The 21328-nt window shown below is 51.4% G+C and overlaps 1 protein-coding gene and 1 long non-coding RNA gene across 3 annotated transcripts in view; one reads left to right on the forward strand and one right to left on the reverse strand.

Moving 5' to 3' along the window:
- Positions 1-1567: 1567 nt before the first annotated feature.
- On the reverse strand, positions 1568-20482 carry LOC103352155 (translation initiation factor IF-2). Its single transcript, XR_007913965.2, has 5 exons — positions 20356-20482; positions 18504-19344; positions 15185-15332; positions 4775-4960; positions 1568-2712 (listed from the first exon to the last, which is right to left on the reverse strand). It is a non-coding gene; the product is annotated as a translation initiation factor IF-2 (long non-coding RNA).
- The window catches only part of LOC100354896 (zinc finger protein 84), a 49772-nt gene continuing 47517 nt past the window's right edge, over positions 19074-21328 (forward strand). The window contains exon 1 of one of the 2 annotated variants that reach the window (XM_070068628.1): positions 19074-19212. The gene's annotated coding sequence lies outside the window, so the exon portion shown is untranslated. The remainder of the gene's footprint in view (positions 19213-21328) is intronic. The other variant, XM_070068629.1, reaches the window with a different exon arrangement.

Genomic DNA, 21328 nt, shown 5'->3' on the forward strand with positions numbered 1-21328 from the left:
CACCCCTGGCTCAGTTTTGGACTATCCTATGCCTGGCTCCTGTCTGAGCTGCATCTCTTACCTCTGGGGCCCCAGGGTGCTCTCTGGGGGAGGAATGCTGAGGTCAGCCTTTGGTGAGTGTGAGGCAGGAGCCTCCAACGTGCCGAAAAGAGAGGTGGGGACGTGAGGCCCCACAATCACACAGCTCTGAGAATGGAACTCCTTGGTAAGCCGATTCGGGAACTAAACAGCGGGAGGATCAGGCCGAGTAGGAAGGCACGGAGCAACCCCATCCACAGGGGCTCCCAGTGTCCTGGAGCCTGGGTGGAGAGAGGGCCCTGTCCCCCATGCTCCTCAGGGGGACAGTGGGGCTGCTCTGCAGGAGGTGCAGCCTCACCTCTCCTGAACCCCGGGATGGGGAGAGCCAGTTGACTCTGGGGAGCCTGGAGCCTGCTTATCCCTTCCAGCCTCCAGAGGGCGCTGCGTGGAAGGGACCAGCTCCCAGGTGATGACCCTGGTGAGATCTGAGCTGGACCCTATAGCCTCCTGGGCACTGAGGCTGCTCTACCCCTACAATGCAGAGCCAGCCTCAGACAGGCCAGGAGATGGAGCTCCATCCATAAACTCCCCTGAAGCCCACAGGGCCAGACCGGAAGCTAGAGCTTGGGGAGGGGCAGAAGGGGCCAGTGGGGCCGCAGCTGCCAGCAGTCCCATCTATGGCCCCATAAAGGCCTTGGATGGTCCCCTCCTGGGCTGCCTGGGAGGTGTTTTTATGTTACTGTTATTTTTCCCTGTTAACTCACTCACAGAGAAAAACAACTGCAAACATAAGGAGCAGGAGGGAGACAGATGGCATGGGGGTGGAGCCTAGGAGGCAGAGCAGGGGACGGAGAATAACAGCAGGGGGTCACGGCCCTGGCTGCCACCCACCCCCAGGAAGGAAACGCGGCCAGCAGAAGGCAGCCCCTCTCCCAGGATGGGAGCAGGGCTGGCATGAGGGGAAGGGGAGATGCCTCTCCATCTCTGCCCTTGTTTCCTAGGCATAGGGATGGCTCTGCTTGGACCAGAGGACACAGTGGCAGTGATGGCCCTGGAGCCCCGCTTCCCTGCTCTTACACCCTGGTCCTCACAGTGGCTTGGACAGATACTGGGCACAGGAGCCACCTCCTGGGTGTCCTGGCCACAGGGCTGCACCATGCCAGCTCAGAGATGTCTTCCTGCCCTGTCTGGGGCACACAGGCTGGGATGGAGCCCTGTGGGAACTGATTCCTACCCAACAGATTCCTAGAAGTCAGCAAAGGCAACACCCTGCTGAGAAATCAGCTGAGACCCCCAGAGGAGCTCCTATTTCATGCAGCAGAGCCACAGGTCACACCTAGCTCTGGGCCAGGCTGTCCCCTGAGGCACTGGAGTCCTGAGGGGGGTGGGCAGCTCAGGACCACCATCCTATCATGGGACCCATCCTCAGCAGCTGGGCCCATAACCCACCACCCCTGGCTCCTAGAAGAGGTGGCTGAAAGTCACAGCTCAATGGCAGGGGGTCCCTAAGTCCCCTCCCAGGCTGTCCCCTGGGGCACTGGAGTCCTGAGGGGGGTGGGCAGCTCAGGACCACCATCCTATCATGGGACCCATCCCCAGCAGCTGGGCCCATAACCCACCACCCCTGGCTCCTAGAAGAGGTGGCTGAAAGTCACAGCTCAATGGCAGGGGGTCCCCAAGTCCTCTCCCAGGCTGTCCCCTGGGGCACTGGAGTCCTGAGGGGGGTGGGCAGCTCAGGACCACCATCCTATCATGGGACCCATCCCCAGCAGCTGGGCCCATAACCCACCACCCCTGGCTCCTAGAAGAGGTGGCTGAAAGTCACAGCTCAATGGCAGGGGGTCCCCAAGTCCTCTCCGCAGGCTCCAGAGTCCATAGGCTGTGGAGCCTCAGTGTCCTCACCGTGAAATGGGACAACAAAGCCTCGCAGGACCCTGGCAGGGCTATTAGGAGGACAAGTGAGCTGGCAATGGGACAGTGCTGCAGCACAGGGCAGCACTCTGTGTGCTCCCTTTGGTGGCTGCTGCTGGTACCTGCCTTCTCCAAGTGAGATGAGGGGAGGCAGCTTCCAGACCTCCCTCCCCTTGGTACCCCAGGGCCCAAGGCTAACAGATGCTTGGCGTGTCAGTTGCTTTCACATCCCCTGGTGGGAAGATCAATGGTGCCCTGATAGGCGGGTGCAAACTTTCCTCCACACCACCAGGGAGACCCTGATTTGTGAGCTATGCCTGAAGCTGCTCTACAGAACCAAGACCCTTCAGCCAGGGGGGCTCCACAGACTTCCCTGACTGCTTTGTGCTGTGGGGCCCACCCTCAGCAGCCCAGAAGTGGGCCAGGCCTACCAGGGAGGGGGAGGAAGCCTGGAAGCCTGAGGGGCTCCGTGGCTGGAATGCAGGCGGCAGGGCAGGACCCACGGGAGCCTGGCGAGGCAGGATGAGCTTCCCACCAAACCCTGGCCACAGAGAGAGCAGAAACAAGGAAAAATGAGATAGGAGGTGCAGGGCACATCTCCCTGACCCCAGGCACGTGCTCAGTCCCTTGGCGGCGTAAGGAGAGGGAGACTCCCAGGGGGCTTGCACATCAGGTGCCCGGCTTCCTCTTCTGAGAGCAGAGAGTGCAGGTCCCTCCTCAGAGAGCGAGGTGTTGAGCAAGGTGGGGCCGAAGAGCCAGGCCCGGCAGATGGCCACTGAGGAGCTGTGGGAGGGGAGGAGCTGGGGTCAGCCTTGGACGTGCAAGGCGAGCCCCAGTGCCAGGACTGAGTGTCCTCATGCATGCGGTGGCCCAGCTAGCTATACATGTGCTGGGCAGCAACAGGCCAAATGCCTGCAACAGCGTGGCTGGACGAGGCTGAAGCCAGGAGCCAGCAAGGACAGAGGGCAGAGGGGAAGCCCCAGCTTCCTGGCCTCGGGTCCACAAGGAGGGGTGATTCAGCTCTGCCTAGGCCGGGGGCTTAGGCTCAGGGTCCCGAGCACCAGAGCAGCAGAGGGCAAACAGAGGCCGGACTGTGACTCCCCAGGCAGCCCTGCCCCTGGCCTCTCTCCATCGCGGGTGGCCAGAGTCTGCAGGAGGCTCAAGCTCTCTTTTGTGGCTCGCTTTATTTACCTCCCTCTGAGCCCCAGTTTGCCCAGCTATAAACAACTCCCTCTCAGGAGGGGTGGAGACAGAAAGAGGGAGTCCAGCTGAGGTTGGAGCCCAGTGCCAGGCACACAGTGCATGCTCCGTCAGTCACAGCCCTTCCCTAGCCCAGACATCCTCCTCCCAAAGCCCAGGAGCTGGAGGAGGGGGCCTCACAGAGTGGTCGGTACTCCTGACCCCTACTCTCAGGGCCTCCCCAGGGCACCTCTGTAAATGCATGGCTCCATGGGCACACCTTCACAAGGGCAAATTTCTTATAAGAGAGTTCCCCTGGAGGTAGCTGATGCAGCTTCTGTTTGGAGTGATCAGAGCTGATTTGGATTTTGCCACTTAGAGTCCTGTGACATTGCTCGAGTCACTTTACCTCTCTGAGGTGGGAGCTGAAAGAGTGTTCCCAACCCCCACGGCTGTGAGGAATGACTCAGATGGTATTTGTCAGGCCCTGTCCTCAGCACGGGATAAGGGGCTTAGTGGGCAACAGGGGAGAGAAGCTGATGTCATTCATTGCTGCTGAGCAGGTGAGGGCCACCTGGATCCCCTCGGGTGTGGCCCTAAAACACAGCCCAGGGAATGGAGGGTGGAGGTCCTGCCCAGCAGGGGGCAGAGATCCCAGCCAGCATGGGCTTGTCCTGGTGAGGAGAAGCAGCTGTCGGGGTAGAAGGCAGAGGGAGATGTTCCGGGTCCTTGGACCCAGGAGGGCATGGGGGTGCAATGGTGCTGACTGAGAAGGCCGAGTGCAGGGTGGCTGAATGGCAGGGCAGTGTTCCGGGGCCTCAGGCAGTGGGCACAGGCAAGGGGTCTAAGGCCGTCCTGCAGGCAGTGAGACTCCAGGATGGGAGCACAGACTCAGAGGCTGACCGTGTGCATGGTCCCCAAACCCTTCATGTCTCAGTCCCCTCCCCCGCCCCCCAGTGCTCACCACTGCAACCCACAGCCCATGGAATGTGGAGGTGGGGGCAGGCCCTGCTGTCACTGCCTCCAGGAAGCTGCATGGAGAAAGCCACAGCCCTGCAGCTGGCTCTGTGGTGCGTGTGCATCAGCCCTGGCAGCTGTACTCGTTACCACCAGCAAGCTGGGATTCTGTGAGTAAGGGGCTGGCATTAGCTAATGTCACCAGGGCAGATCTTTGATTGAGGGTGCATAGGGCTTTGTGGCCTGTGCTCCGGCCTCCTCCTCATTAGAGGCCCTGGAGTCCACCTGCCTCAGAGGGAGCCCTGGGTGGCCAACCTGTACCAGTCAAGTAGCGGGGTGGGGTCTGAATGCTGAGCTTGGGATACTATGCCTGTGACACCTTGTATAAGCGAGGCAAGTACCTGAGCTTCTGAGCCGCCCTGCTAAGGGAGAAGCAGGCATAGATGAGAACAAATGGAAAATTGCAGGACCTGAGCCCTTTCACTGTCTTGCCACTGCCTGGCCTGGGACACCTGAGGCTTCTGTCTCATGGTCACATGACCATGTTATGTCATCCAAGTTATAGTGGCATGCCTGAGGACCCAGGACCCACTCTTCCCATGAGGCTCAGCACAGTGCTGGACACAGGTGAGGCCCTTAATCAGCACCTCAAGGTCATGAGCCAGAAGTCTCTCCCTGGCTCCTGGCCAATCTCAGAACAAGGACTGACCTGTAACCAGCCTGGGCTCTGGCATACTGGGCCCCATGGCGTCTCTGTGATGTAGCAGAGCAACAGGTACTGGGCAGGAAGGGGCTGCTGTCTTGTGTCTCTCAGGGGACTTCTCTCTGGGTGCCCACGTTCTGCATCGAACCACTGGAGTTGAGACGTGGGAGGGACTTGAGCCAACTTCAAGGTCTGCAACAGAAAGGGAAGGAGTGAGTCTGTGTCTCCCTGCTCTGAAGCCTTGCTATATGTGGAGCCTCTCAGAGTGCGCGGGACCTGAACCCCTCATGCAACTGCCACACTGGCCCGGCCCCACACTCTTCTCCCAGGCCAGCCCTGTGTGGAGATGTGCGCTCCTAGATGAGCCGTCCTCAGCTCCTGAGCCACCAGCCCCAGGGCTCGGCTGCAGGCCAGGCTCAGTGGTGCCACCCCAGGCTGGCCAAGCAGTCACACGATCAGGGTGGGGCTGGGGTTCTGGAAGTTACCTTGAGGAGCACTGGACGTGCACCCGTCCCTGCTAAGCCTCCAGGGGCTGCCACAGTGCCTTGCCCTTCTTGATTCTCAAGTCCCTCTCCACTCCTGCAGACCCAGGAATGAGGTCTTCTTATCCTGCTTGAAGGAGTCTCAAAGAATGACTTCAATCTCTACACCATCCAGCTTTCACTGCCCTGATTCCAGTGCCTGATCCCCAGTGTACCCCCACTCCCCTGGGTGCCCCTCACTGTGGCTTAAGCCCCCTGGTGCAAGCTGGACCTTTCCTTTCAGGGCAATGTGCTGTGATGCTCCACATCTTAAAACACAGATTCCTGGCACCCCATGCCTCTGACTTATTTCTCTGCTCCCTCAACAGAAAAATGCCTGGGTAGCTTTGTCTTCATGAGCTGTTTTTCTCCTGGCCCATGTGGCTCCTGTCACACATGTCCCCAGCAGAACCCCTGGCAGGAGCCTTGTACTGACTGAATGCCCCAGGCCTTCCCTGGCACCACGTAGGCCCTGGCCTCACTGGACCTGCCTTCTCCATGGCTCTCTCCTGCCTCACCTGGGTACCTGCTCTGCTCCACTTCCCAGTGCTGAGGTGGCCCCAGGGACTCCCTGCTGCACGTTCAGCTCAGCCTCCTAGCTCCTTACCCCCTCCTGCTACTGGCTTTCCACACTCTCACAGGAACCCAGTAATTCTTGGGTTTAAACACACCCCTTGTCTATACTCTTCCTGTCCTCAAATCCTGCTTCTCCTAACTTCTTTCCCAGCTTGGTAAAAGGTTCCATACACATTCTTTCTTAAGGACAAATACCCGGAGGCCACCCTGACTCCTTTCTCAAAAATCCCAGCCTGATCCAGGAGCACAATTTGGTGATGACACTCAAGGGAGTATGTCTAAAATATACTTGGACCTGAGGCTGGCATTGTGGCGTAGCAGGTAAAGCTGCCCTCCGTAGTGCCGGTATCCCATATGGGCGCCGGTTTGAATCCTGACTGTTCCACTTCTGATCCTGCTCTCTGCTATGGGCTAGGAAAGCAGTGGAAGATGGCCCATGTCCTTGGACCCCTGCACTTGCATGGGAGACCCAGAAGAAACTCCTGGCTCCTGGCTTTGGACCAGTGCAGCTCCGGCTGTTGCGGCCAATTGGGGAGTGAACCAGTGGATGGAAGACCCCTTTCTCTCTCTCTCTTTCTCTCTCTCTCCCTCCCTCCCTCCCTCCCTCCCTCCTTCTCTGCATAGCACTTTCAAATAAATAAATAAATCTTTTAAAAATATGTATACACACACACACACACACACACACACACACTTGGACCCACACATGTTTTCAGGGAAAGGTCCACCCACATAAATGCAGTAATGAATAAAATCTCTGATCCATCTTTCAAAGGCCCAGCTTGGAAGAAAAATGCCCAAACTTCCTGGCTGATGCCATATTGAAGTCTCTTGGTTTGAGTCTTGGCTTCACATCCTCCCCACAGGCTTCAGGCAAAGCTGCTCACCAGGCCCACCAGGAGTAGCCAGACAATCCACAACAAGGCTATCAGTAGAGCAACTGACACAAAACCATGAAAAATCTTGCCAAAGGTAAGCAAGCCACTCACTAACAGGATCTTTTGGATAATAAGCTGAGAAAAGAGCACGCTCCCACTTTGACAGGGCAGAAAAAGAGCTATCTTAGGACATGAGCCTGGGCTCTGCTTCTGAATTCTGTGAAATCAGCCCTGGACTCCACCGATGTATTACTTGTCCCTGAATGTCTGGGGCTTCAGAGTCTCATCTGAAACTTGGAAGCCATGCTGACTGCATACCTGCTTCGGAGGATGTTTACCCACAGTGAAACAAAGGCCACTGGAGCTTCTAAAAGCAGAAAATCTCATGAGTGTAAGACGTCATTATTACAAGAAATTTCTGCTGAGTAACACTCTATTCAAAACATCAATCAGCAGAAAAAACTATCATTAATTACCACTTATGCCCAAACAGAGCAGAAAGACAAGCTCCAACTTCTGTTTTTCTAGCTCATTGTGTCCATAACCTCTCCCATATCACTGAAGATTTAAACTGTACCACTAATGTATAATTTCATAAACCCAGTTTTCCTTATCCTTAAATATAAAACAGTAACTAGCTTATCAGTACTTTTATGTGCCAGCCCCTTTATGTCCATTACTTTATTTCATCCTCACACTAATCTAAACAAGTACATTTTACATCCATCACCTTTTAGGCAATGGAGGCTCAGAGAAGCAAAGTATCTTGCCTCAGGACACACAGCCGAGAAATAGAAGAACCAATATTTGAGACTCAGGTTTGTGAAATTTTAAAACCTATTCTTGTACTCCTTACATGGGGGCCCATGACTTCTTACTTTGGATCCTTTAATTTTTAAATCACCAATATGAATTGCTAAAGAAAACAGTGGGGAATGGGGCAGGTGCTGTGGTGAGTAAATCCCCTGCCAGCAGTGCCGGCATCCCATACAGGCGCTAGTTCAGGCCCCTGGCCATCTCCACTTCCGATCCTGCTTCCTGCTAGTGTGCCTGAAAAGCAATGGAAGGGTCCTTGGGCCCCTGTACCTATATGGCAGACCCAGAAGCAGCTCCAGGTTCCTGGCTTTGGATTGGCGTAGCTCCAGCTGTTGTGGCCATTTGGGGGAGTGAACCAGCAGATCACTGACTTTGGGACTAGTTGTGCAATTCTGTAAATACATCAAAAAACCACTGAAGTATATTCTTTGAATGGGCAAGATGGGTTTTGTGTTTTTTTTTTTTTTGAAAGATTTATTTATTTTATTTGAAAGGCAGAGCATAGAAAGGGAAAGACAGAGTGATCCTACATCCTCTGACTCACTACCTAAATGGCCACAATACAAGGACCAAGGCTGGGCCACGCTGAAGTCAGGAGCTTGGAACTCCACCTGGGTCTCCCAAGTGGGTGGCAGGGCCTAGGCAGCTGGGCCATATTTGACTGCTTTCCCAGGTGCACCAGCAAGGAGCTGGATTGGAAGAGGAGCATCTGGGATTCGAACCAACGCTCATATGGGATGCTGGCACCTCAGGTGGCAGCCCAACCTGCCACACCACAATTCCAGCCCTGAATGGGAAAGTTTTATGGCATCTAAATTTTGCACCAGTAAGGCTATATAGAATGGCAATATTCCTCCTAGGAAAATCTACTGCCAGCTGTTTTCCCAGACAGAGAACAAAAGCAGAAAATATGGGTTATGCAGCCTGGGGTTACTAAGGAAAGAACCACAGAAGGGGCACTGCCATTCCCAGCAGCACAGTGCCTTCCCCGGGCACCTCTGCCTGAGGGGGCTCCTCTACCAATCCTCAGCATACCAGTTCCCAACTCTACACTCTGCAAAATAAAATCCTGGACTGTGGCGGCTGTTTTGCTGAAAACATGAGCTCTGGGGCTGGGACCAAGGTATCCAACTTGGGGTAAGTAAATCAGGAGACTATGCCTATCTTCCTTTCTGTGGTTTTCTTCCCAAAGGAAATTTCACTCAGCAAAGGAAACAGCAAATGTTTACATTGAAGCGCCCATGGTACCAATGCATGATTTAAATGGTGAGCACAGTTGCCTAGCAGCCTTGTCCATGTATGCATCGGACAGGACAGCTCCTCCACGGGCACAACAGAGGATGGGTATGGTGCCCAGGTGGTTAGGATTGGGCTCATCAACAGCACACCCTACTTGTCAGCTATAGATTGGAAGCCACCTGCATGGGGTCTGTGGCCAATGTCAGATCTTAACAACTTCAGAATATCTCTGGGCCTCCTGGTCACAACGCAAGCATGCCCATTTTTCCTTCCCAAGAAAGAATCCTTTCGACACATCTCCTAAGTGTCCTCTCTTTGTGATCTGGCAACCAGCTGCAGGAAATCCCATGTTCTACACGAGGGGTCTACCGAAAGTTCAAGGAAAACATGTCTTACGAAAAAAAAAACCAACCTGATTTCAAAAACATTCTCACCAAACTAAGTGTATCTTTTCATTCCATTTTCCATGAACTTTCTAAAATCAACATCGAGAAAACAGTAACGATGAAACTACATAAGCGCGGCTACAGTACAGAATAATCATTCGCCAAAACGTGTCCTGTGTGCCAAGCACTCACAGAGTTAGGCGCCAACTGCACCCTGAGCGTCTCAGCTGCCCAGAGCCGGGCTGCACCCAGGGGAGCCTCCGGGCTACAGGGACCCACGGCAGTGGACACGGGTTGCCCATGGGTCCGTCCTCTTTCAGCTGCCCGCCCGCCTGGGGCAGCTACAGCTCTGACGGCCCCGGGGCCAGCGCAATGGCGCGGAGCTACCAATGCCCTGGGTGGCCACACGCTCCCGCGAGGCGGGGCTTCCGCGGGCCTCTCAGTCCCAACCGCAGCCCGGGCAGGTGCCTCCCCCAGGATGGCAGGCGACCTGGCAGCCGCTCAGACCGAAGGCCCCTGGCCCATAACAAAGCACCCACCACCCGTGCATTTCCCCGGTTCAATTGTTCTGTTGCTGGCAAGGTCTTTGTGCCCTTGTTTTGTTGAACCCAAGGGCAATTTACACAAGCGAAGTTTTGCTTGAAAACTGTGGCAATTACCTACACTAAATCACTGTTAAGTCTCTGCCTGCAATGCCAGCATCCCAGTGGATGCTGGTTCGTGTCCCTGCTGCTCCACTTCCCATCCAGCTCCCTGTTAAGGCACCTGGGAAAGCAGTGGAAGATGGCTCCAGTGCTTGGACCCTTGCACCCACGTGGGGGACCTAGAGGAGGTTCCTGGCTCCTGGCTTCAGCCGGGTCCAGCCCTGGCTCTTGGTCATTTGGGCAGTGAACCAGCAGAAGATCTCTCCCTTTCTTTTCACTCTCTCCCCTCCTTGCTCTGTAACTCTTTCAAATAAATAAATCCAAAAAAAAAAAAAAAAAAAAAAAAAAAAAGAGTAAATCAGACACCGGGGTCCCAAGCAAACAAAAGAAACCTGATAAGTAGAATGAGTAATATCACATCTGGCAAATCAACATTCAACATGTGAGGCCAAGGAAATGGCTAAGAGCCTGCAGGTCATCTGGGGCATTTTATTTTATTTATTTATTTTTTTCTTTTCTGTCTGACTCAGGCAGGGGAGCCAAGGCTGCTGACTTTCTGAAAGTCCTTATTGCCTGGATTTCGGCCCCTATTGTGGCACAGTAAGTTAATCCTCTACCTGTCGTGCTGGCATCCCGGAAATGTTAGGTAGGAAATAACAAATCAGCCTATTTGTGTGAAAGGGGCCTGAAGAAACCAACATTGCTTTGGAAGCCCTAGAAGCCCACCATTTTGCACTTCAAAGTCTTGTTCAGACCCTGATAACCTTCCAGGGGTCCCAGCCCTTCCCTCAAGGAAAGCTCCCTGGAGAATTCTCTCTTCTCAGGACTAAATGGGTTACCTGATAAAACATTCACAGACATCCTAGGGGAAGCCCCTTTGCTCCAGCAAACCTGGGGACAAATTTGCTAATTTACTCTCCACAAAACCTTTTATCCTAAAGGAGAAGGGGGAGGGGGTAAAGAGACTCCCTTAAAAACCAGGAGTCTAAATAGCACACTGCACTCTCTGCTCTCTGCTGAGCCACCTGCCTGGCCTGCCCGGATATATTCTCCATTCAACCATGTAACCTTGCTTTCCCCCAGTCCAAGTGACTGGGCACTCTCTCTATGCCTTCCACACTGATGGATGCCTTCAAGCTTTCTTTTTCTTTTTTAAGGATTAATTATTTATTTGAAAGGCAGATTTACAGAGGGAGAGACAGAAAGAGGGAGATCTTCCATCTATTGTTCTACTCCTCAAATGCTGTAAGGACAGCTCTTTAGGATGGGGAGGCTTGTGTCCAGGCTCAGCTCTAGTAAGCAACTTGTTGTTGAGTAACCTCTGTTCCCTGGAACCTGGCCAGTTCCTGAGAGGAGAACAAGGCAGAGCATGGCATGTCTTTGGGCAGAAGTCTGAGGAACATCTTGAAACGTGCCTGCTGCCTCGGCCCTCTGGCCAAGGTCCAGGACGGGATGCACTGCTTGCCATGAATCTCAGCAATGAGCCACCTTTGTTCTTGGGGCTTTAAAAGGGAGCTGGAGCGAGCCTCTGCTGCCTCTGTTTCATCCCGGGAGAACATGCAGTCAAGCTGAATGTTGAACGTGCCCGTGATAATTACTGATGCTATTTGATTCTCAGTATTGATCCTCTTCCGGTGCTGTGTGAAGATTGCCTAGTGGTAAATTCCTGGGTTGAGTCCCCTACTCTTAGGGACCCCCCTCCCCATTCTTTCTCTCTCTCTCTCTTTTGCTTATTAAAATTTGCTACTTAAATAAACTACTTGTTTCTTTATACTACAAGGCTTGCAGCGTAACCAAGTCTGTGGACAGAAGATGGCTGAAAAAAAAATGGCTGTCACAAATCCTGCAGTGGATAAGGCTGGGTCAAGCTGAAGCCAGGAGCCAGGAGCTTCTTTTGGGTCTCCCACATGGCTGGTAGGGGCCCAAGCACTTGAGTCATCTTCTGCTGCTTTCCCAGGCCATTAGCAGAGAGCTGTATTAGAAGTGAAGCAGCTGGGACTGGAACCAGTGCCCCATGGGGTACTGCCTCTGTGGGCCATAATGACCAGGGTTGGGTCAGGCTGAAATCAATGATGGAACCAGGAGCAGATGTGCCACAATTCCAACCCTTCAAGCTTTTTTTTTTTTTTTTTTTTTTTGGTTAAATAATTATTTTATTTATTTGAAAGACAAAGTTATAGAGAGAGGTAGAGGTAGAGCCAGAGAGAGGTTTTCCATTCCATTGGTTCACTCCCCAAATGACCACAACAGACAGAGCTGAGCTGATCTGAAGCCAGCAGCCAGGAGCCAGAAGCTTCTTCCAGGTCTCCCACATGGGTGCAGGGGCCCAAGGACTTGGGCTATCTTCTACTGCTTTCCCAGGCCATAGCAGAGAACTGGATCAGAAGTGGGGCAGCAGGGACTTGAACCAGCACCCATATGGGATGCTGGCACTGCAGTCTGGGGCTTTAATCTGCTGTGCCACAGCACTGGCTCCCCTTCAAGCGTTTTTTTTGTTTTTGTTTTTGTTTTTGTTTTTGTTTTTTAACTTAATGCCATTGCCAAGGTTCTGGGGGATGGGAAGAGTAGATTTCTGCTGCTACTAATGAAAGCTGAAAGCATCAGAGTAAGATCCAATGGCAGTCATTTCCCTAGATTTCATGGCTGAGTGGTTCCTTTACTGGCTTTGCATATACAATTGCCATCAAAGTCCTCAGAAGGTTAGAGAGGCACATGGGGCCTGCCCACATTCAGACTAGCACACTGAGTCATGAGCAGCTAAGTCTGTTTTCCACTCTGACAAGGATATGTTCAGGAATAAGTATTCTGGGAAAACGTACAGATGGGTGCTGTCTCCGTTGTTTGCGAGGGTGGGTGGGGAAGTGGAACAAAAGTCAGTTCCAACTTTGAAAAAAGGCTGGAACTCATCACAACCTAGAAGACCTGTCAGTCACTAGTGGTTTTTCAGAGCGCCCTCTGTGGGTAGGATCTCATAGTCCTTCCTGAGCGGAAATGAAGGAAACCAATCTTTAGAAGAAATCAGGGGTTGGGAGCCAGCGCAGTGGCCTGCAGTGCTAGCATCCCACGTGGGTGTTGGTTTGAGTACCAGGTGTTCCACTTCTGATCCAGCTCCTTGCTAACATGCCTGGGAAAGCAATGGAAGATGGTCCAAGTCCTTGGGCCCTGCACCTACATGAGAGACCCAGAAGAAGCTCCTGGCTCCTGGCTCCAGATCAGTGCAATTCCGGTCACTGCAGCCATTTGGGGAACGAACCAGCAGATGGAAGATTTCTCTCTTCCTCTGCCTCTCTGTAACTCTGCCTTTCAAATAAAGAAAAAAATCTTTAAAAATAAAGCATTCTGACAGGTCAGAGAACCTGTTGTTTGTGGGTTTATATCACCTTTAGTCACAGTGGCAATGAGAAATGCACAAGGAACAGCCACTTGCCTCTGATAGCCATAGGGTCACAGAAGATACCCGCCTTTGTGTCCACGGCGGCAGTCAGACACGTGCAGGGACATCTACACATACCCACACATAGCCACATACAGCCACACATCTATACACAGCCACATCCAACAATAGCTGCACCTAACCATGCCCCCCAGTTGCTCATATGGACTTACAGACAACAGTGGCCAAATGCCAAACCCTTTGGCATAGCAGGGTTGTGGGCAGCTAGCCAAGCAGGTGGGTTTGTTGCTTATCATGACACCAGTTGCCATAGGGGCACAGAGATAAAGGGACATCTTCATCTTCCCAAGTTAATCTCAACATGGAAAAATGGAAAACAGATAAGATTATTTTGGTGTAACAAAATACTGGAAATTTATGCACACTTTTTTCTTACTGTGCATTTTCACAAAAATTTGAGGGTCTTTCACATGTACAGATTACTTTTTAGGAAGATTAAGAACATACTTGGGAGGCTGGCGCTGCGGCTCAATAGGCTAATCCTACGCCTGCAGCACCGGCACACCGGGTTCTAGTCCCGGTCGGGGCGCCAGATTCTGTCCCGGTTGCCCCTCTCCAGGCCAGCTCTCTGCTGTGGCCCGGGAGTACAGTGGTTCTTAGGGTTAAGTGTTAAGTTTAGGATTAGGGTCAGGGTCATTGTTTTGGTTTGGACCAGGGTTAGATTTAGGTCTAGGGATAAGGTTAGGACTAAAGTTAACTTTAGAGTTAGGGCCAGAGTCCCTATTAAAATTATGGTTCAAGCTTTAGGTCTAACGTTAGAGTTTGCCTATGGTTAGGGTTAGGGGTCAGGCTAAGTAAGGTTTAGAATTATGGTTGGTGTTAATGTTAGGTCTAGGGGTAAGGTTTGGGTATATTTAGGGTTGGAATCAGGCTATTGGCTAGTGTTAGGGCCAGTGTTAGGGCTAGGTTTAGGGTTATGGTTAAGGACAGGGTCTGGGTTTGGGTTTGGGTTAGGGTTAGTGATAGGTGTAGGGTTAGAACAAGGGTTCTAACAAGGGTTAGGATTAAATCTATGGTTAGGGTTAGGAATAGAGTATGGGGTAGGTTTAGGGTTAGAATTTTGGTTGGTCATTCCTTTCAGCTATCTGAAGTTGCAACAACTCAATTCATTGTTGATAGAATTCTGGGCTGGCGCTGCAGCTTACTTGGCTAATCCTCTGCCTGCGGGACCAGCACCCCGGGTTCTAGTCCCGGTTGGGGCACCGGATTCTGTCCCAGTTGCTCCTCTTAAAGTCCAGCTCTCTGCTGTGGCCTGGGAAGGCAGTGGAGGATGGCCCAAGTGCTTGGGCCCCTGCACCCGCATGGGAGACCAGAAGGAAGCACCTGGCTCCTGGCTTCAAATTGGCGTAGTGCGCTGGCCATGGTGGCCAGTTAGGGGGTGAACCAATGGAACCCTAACCCTAACCGAAATCTAACCCTAACCCTAACCTCCGGATGAAGCTCCAGAGACCTTTCTCTGTCTCTCTCTCACTGCCTATAACTCTCTGTCTCTTTCTCTCACTGTCTAACTCTGCCTGTCAAAACAAAACAAAACAAAAACAAAAAAAGATATTATAATTCTGAATAAACGTTTTTTTCTATTAGATCATGTGGAAATAAAGAAATAAAATTTTGTTGTATTGCCAATTAATTGTTTTCAGACACTTTTAGGTGATCTGACATCCAAAAGTTTATTGTTCTGTCTAGATTCTTTTCTAGGTTATTTATTGCAGAAACAGTGACAGAGAATTGATTCACTGGTTCACTCCCCAAGTGAACACAACTACCAGTGAAGGCTTATGTTTAAGTTGGGAGCTAGGAATTAATCCAGGTTTCCTTTTCTTAAAGATTTACTTAATTTATTTGAAAGGCAGAGTTGAGAGAGAGAGAGAGACAGAGAGAGGGAGAGAATCTTCTACTTACTGGGTAGCACTCCAAATGGCTGCAATGGGTGGGGCTGGGTCAGACCAAAGCCAGTAGTCAAGAGCTTCATCCAGGTATCCCATGTGGGTGCAGGTGCCCAAACACTTGGACCATCTTCTGCTGCTTTTCCAGGTGGATTGGCAGGGAGCTGGATCAGAAGTGAAGCAGGTGGACATGAACTGGTACCCATTTGGGATGCCAGCATTGCAGGTGGTAGTTTACCCACTACTCAACAATGCCAGTACAATCCAGTTTTCCACAGGGGTTGCTGCAATCCAATCACTTGAGACAACACCACTGCTTCCCAGCGACTGCATTATTATGAAGCTGGAGTCAGGAGGAAGAGGCCAAAATTGAACCCAGGTACTTTCATGTAGGACACAAGCTTCTTAACTACTAGGATATACACCTATATTTTAACTGTGATATGTGGATCCAAGGTTGAACACCTTTCCTGTAATTTGGCAGCAGTGTTAACAATGAATAAAACAGTTTATGGCAGATGTGTGGTGTGGTGCTGTGGGCTAAGCTACCACTTAGAATGCCCACATCCCACCTTGCTGAGCCTGAGTCAAATCCAGGCTACTCTACTCTTCCTATCTGGTTTGATGCCAATGCATCTGGGAGGCAAGAGATGATGATTCAAGTTCTTTGATACCTTCCACTCATATGGAAGACTCAGTAGAAGTTCCTGGCTTAGCCTTAGCTGTTGCATGCATTTGGGGAGTAAACCAGTGGATGGAAGATCTCTTTTTACCTCTTCTTTGTCGCTCTGCCTTTCAGGTAAATAAATCTTAAAACCTGTATAACTAGCCTTCCATATAGGTTCAATGTTGGTTTTCCAGTAGTGGCATTTACAAGACACCAGATAACCTAACTGTAAATCTTGTAAGGGATGAGCAGAAAATTCAGTGGGAAAAACAACTTTGACTTTTTAATTAAAAGACTATGTACATTTAAATAACCCTTAATAACACTGGAAAATATTAGCCCTAACTAGTTTTTTTTTTTTTAAGACTTATGTATTTATTCAAAAGTCAGAGTTAGAGAGAGGGAGGAAAGACAGAGACTGAGATCTTCCATCTGCTGGTTTACTCCCCAAATGGCCACAATGGCCAAGACTGGGCCAGGCCAAAAGCCAGGAGTCAGGTGTTTCATCAGGGTCTCCCACGTGGGTACAGCAGCGCAAGGATTTGGGCCATCTTCCTCTGCTTTACCAAACACATTAGCAGGAAGTTGGATCAGAAGCGGAGCAGCTGGGACCTGAACTGGCACCCATATGAAATGCTGGGACCTGAATTGGCACCCATATGAAATGCCGGCACTGCAGACAATAGCCCAAACTACAGCATCATAGTGCCGGTCCAGTACCTAGGATTTTTTTATGCTTTATAAATGGAATTGTTTTCTTAAGTTATTTTTCAGATAGTTTAGTGTTAGTATATAGAGATGCTTCTGATATTACAACATTTTATTCATGTAATTATTATTAACATGTATTCCTTGTATTTATTATGGGGTACAGTGTAATAGTTGAACACATATATGTAACACAAGCTGATCAAGCCAGGTAACTGGCCTTTCTATTTCTTTTTCTTTGTGCTTAAAAACTGCCAACTCCCCCCTTGCTGCTTTTTATACAGTGCATCTTACTGTGAACTATAGTCACTATGCTGTTATTGGAGCACCAGGACTTGTTATTTCTACCTGTTAGCCAATCTCCCTCACCCATCTAGATCCCTCACCCATCCCAGTTTCTTGTACCCACAATTTTAAGTTCAGACCCATGGTTTTTCAAAATTCCATATATAAGAGAGAACATGTGACATTTGTCTTTTTGTTTCTGGCTTATTTCACCTAACTTACTCTTCAGTTCCATTTTGAAGTAAATACAAATATTATTTTTCTTTTCTATGACTGAATATTGTTACATTATCTATTCATCTGTTGAGGACACTTAGACTGGTTCCATATCTTGGCTACTGTGACTAGTGCTGTAGTGAACATGGAAGGGCATACATCTCTTTGATATGCTGATTTCATTTCCTTCTGATCTATACCTTGGAGTGGGATAGCTGTAACACAGAGGTTTTTTTGTTTTTTTTTTTTTTAGGAATTGTCACTGGAGGAACAGCTGTGGAAGCTATGGGGTTCCTCATGGAAGAAAGAATTCAGGTGTGAGACAGAGAGCAGTGATAAGGCTTTAGTGGGGACAGGGCATCCCTCAAAACAGAAGGGACAGAGAGTGTGCCCAGTCGCTCACTTGGACTGGGGGAGAGTGAGGTTACATGGTAGAATGGAGAGAATACACGTGGGCAGGTCAGCACAGAGGCAGGGGGCTGAGTGCCCAGTCTGTTTGAACTCCCTAGGTTTTTAAGGGAGTCTGTTTACCCACCTCCCCCTCTCCTCTAGGACAAAGGGTTGGGAGTCCTAGCAGAAGTGTTTGTTGGGTGAAAATTAGCAAATTCCTTCCTGAATTTGCTGGTGCCTGGCAGAGTACAAGGGCTTCCCTTAGGGGGTCTGTGAAGGTTGTATTGCCCCCTGTTATCAGATCAGGTAACTCCTTTGGTGAGAAGGGAGAATTCTCCTGAGAGCTTTCCTTGGGGGAAGGGCTGGGACCACCTTGGAGGTTATCAGGGTCTGGGCAGGACTTTGAAGTGCAAAATGTTGTTTCTGGAGCTTCTGCAGTAGGTGCTGGTCTTCAGGCCTTTCTCTACACACACACATAGGCTCAATTTCTGACTACCTCCCTAACAAAATGACAATAGTGTTTTTTTCCAGAATGCCTGTACTAATTTGCTTTCTCATCACCAGTTTATAAGGACTTTCTTTTCTGCATATCCTAACCAGCATTTGCAATTTTTGTTATTTTAGCGTGAAGAGATACCTCTTTTTTTTAAAAAAAGTAATTCTCACATATTTCATTTAAAGTAAGCAAGGTTGCCCCCTGGCACTGTGGCATAGTGGGTTAAGTCTTCACCTGAGATGCCAGCCTCCCATATGGGCACCAGTCCCGGCTGCCCCACTTCCCATTCAGCTCCCTGATAACTTGCCTGAGAAAGTGAGGGAAGATGACCCCAGTACTTGGGACCCTGCCGCACTGACCTGAGAGACCCAGGTGAAGCTTCTGGCTCCTGGTTTGGCCTGGCCCAGCCCAGGCTGTTGCAGCCATTTGGGGAGTGAACCAATGCATATCAGACACCTCTCTCACTCACTCTCCCGCCCTCTCTGTACCTCTGCCTTTCAAATAAAATAAAATAAAAATAAAATGTTATTAGTTTTTAAAGTGAGGTGAAGAGTATCTCATAACAAAACCTACCTCCTGCCTAAATGAGCTTTTCAAGGCCCGAGGGAATTTTTGGCACCGACGACCCGGTCCAGACACCCGCCGGGCAGGCTAAGCCCGCACCACGGGCGCTGCGGGGCGTCCAGACTTCCCCGGAGGCGCGGGCGGGCGGCCGGTGCCTCCCTGCCGCTGCTTCGGCGCCAGCCCTCGGTGCGCCACACGCGTATTGTGATGTGACAGCGGGCGCCGGCCTCGAAGGCGGTTTGCGCCCGAGCCTCCGTGCGGGTGAGCGCCTGAGCGCTCCTCTGGCACCCGGGGCTCCGGACACGAGACTCTGCGCTGGAGGTCTCCGCCTCAGCCAACGGCCGCCCCGCGAGCGCACCTGGCGCGGCTCCGCCCCTTTCCGAAACCGCCGCCTGCGAGCTCCGCCCCCTCCCCCTGCCGCCGCAGACGCGCACGCGCACCAGGCCGGCTCGCGCGCGCCGGTGCTCGCCAGGTGTGCGCGGCCGCGGGTCGCGTGTCCAGCGCGTCCTACTCTGCCACGCTGCCCGCGCGCTTTTCCGGCGGCACTGCCCGGCCCTCTTCTCGCTGCCTGGCCTCTGTTTCCCCTTCGGACGCTGCCACCCTGTGGAAGCCTGCGCAGCCACACCGGGCCTGAGATGGCCGCGGCCGGCGGGAAGCGGAGGGCTTGTTGTCGCGGCAGCCGCGGCAGGTGAGGGGCAGGCGTCGTCGGCCGCGCCAGGTGAGGCGTGGTGAGCTTCCGGACAGGGTCCGCGGCTGAGGGAGGAGGCGGAGCGGGCTTTGAGGGGCTCCGGGTGAAGCTGTGGGTGAGCCCCCGTGGTTCCCCGCGGGCCGGAGGGACAGAGATCCCGGGCTGCACTGGGGGCGCGCTCCGCTCTCGGAGCTTAGGCAGGGCTCAGGGCCGCGTCCCGCCGGCGCCGCCCGCCTGGCGAGTTGGGGGAGGGGAGCAAGAGGTTCCCCGGGTCCCGGCCCCCCGCCATGGAGGGTCTCGCAGTCCGCGGCTTCAGCCAAGCGGCAGTCGGACGTGGCAGGGAGTCTCCTTCGAAGCCAGTGGAAGGGGACTCGGGGCTCACCCGTCAGTGTTTTTGGATTTGCGTTTCCCTGGGTAACTAGTATTGAGCGTTTTGTTGTGTGTGTCAGTCGTTTATCAGATGCATAGTTTGCAAGTCCCTGTTATTTATGGCATCTCCACTTTGGTGATTGTTTCTGCAGTTTTTGAGGACTTTTCTTAGTTGATATCAAATTTGTCTGTGCTTTCGAAATCGGGACCTCTACTCAAATTTTCCGGGGTTCTTCCCGTATATTTAGATAAGAATTCTAAATTTCGGCTGCTTATAAATCAAACAGACAACGTGATACCTTTTTTCCCCCCCAGCATTTATTTAGTGAGAAAAATACACAGGAAAGTGAGGGCTTTATTTAGGGAAGAAGTCTAGAAACTAAGTTGGGTCCATCTGGAGGCAGAGAGCAGGCCAGGAGCCACGTGGAGCAAGCATGCTGTTAGGTTCAGCCACGGACTGGTATCCTAGGGCGGGCAGGAAAGCAGAGAGGGACCAGCCCATTGTGCTCCATGGCTTTTATTCAGTTCCAAAGGGGCGGGATTATGTAGTTTGATTGGCAGGTGGGCGTCCAGGTGAGATCAAGTAGGAGCATGAGTTCCTGAAAGGGGGTAGGACAAAGGCGTGGTCTCTAGCTTATACTCTAATCAATTTGATCCTGCCTGCCTGCCTGCCTGCCTGCCTGCCTGTATCACTTTTGTTGCCTGTGGTTTTGGAAGCTGATCCAAAAGTCCTTGCCTGTGTCAATGTGCTAGTACCTAACAGTTTTGTTAGATTTATGTCTTACATTTAGATATTTGACTCACTTTGGTTTCGTTTTTGTGTAGGGTGAAGGCTGTGCGGGTGCGGGCGGGAGTGTCTAGTTTCAGGTTTGTGCATAGGAATATCCATTTCCTCAGGGCCATTTACTGAAGAGACTTTCCTGCGTTGCATTTTGGGTTCCAGCGGTGTGGGACCTCTGTTCTGTTTCAGTTGTCCGTGTCTGTTTTTATGTCAGTGATTACAATCCCTTTGTAGTGTGTCATGAATTCAGGTGCTGTCAGACTTGTTCTGTTTCAAGATTGCTTTGGCTACTTAGGGGCTTTTGGATTCCGTATTAATCTTTTTGAAAAAGGTTTATTTTATTTATTTGAAACACAGAGTTACAGAGAGAGGTCTTCTAGCCGCTGGTTCACTCCCCTAATGGCACAATGCGTGGAGCTGGGCTGATGCAAAGCCAGGAGCCTAGAGCTTCTTCTGGGTCTCCCAGTGGGTGCATTGACCCCAGGCGCTTGGGTCATCCTCTGCTTCTTTCCCAGGTGCATTAGCATGAGCTGGATGGGAAGTGGAGCAGCTGGGACTCGAACCTGTGCCCATATCGGATGCCAGTGCTGCAGGCCAGTGCTTTAAGCCCCTGTGCCACAGTGCCAGCCCCTCCATATTGATTTTATTTTTTTCTCGTCTGTAGAGAAGTTATTTGGTGTTTTGATGGCAGTTGTGTTGAATATTTAGATTACTTTGTGTGGCATGGAAGCTATGAATTCTTCCCATTTGGGACATGTGAAGTCTTTCCTTTTTTTGTTTCTAAAATTTTTTTTTTGTTTATAAAATTTTATTAATTTGAGAGAGGCACACAGACACACAGATACACAGAGAGAAAGGGAGATCGTCCATCTCCTGTTTCTCCCCCCAAATGGCCACAATGGCCAGGTCTGGGCCAGATGAAGCCAGCTTTACCTGCTAAAGGAGGTTGGCCCCTCCATCTTTCCTGTATTCAATTTATTTCACCAGTGTTTTGGA

Source organism: Oryctolagus cuniculus, chromosome 2 (assembly GCF_964237555.1).
Source record: "Oryctolagus cuniculus chromosome 2, mOryCun1.1, whole genome shotgun sequence".
Lineage (NCBI taxonomy): Eukaryota > Metazoa > Chordata > Mammalia > Lagomorpha > Leporidae > Oryctolagus > Oryctolagus cuniculus.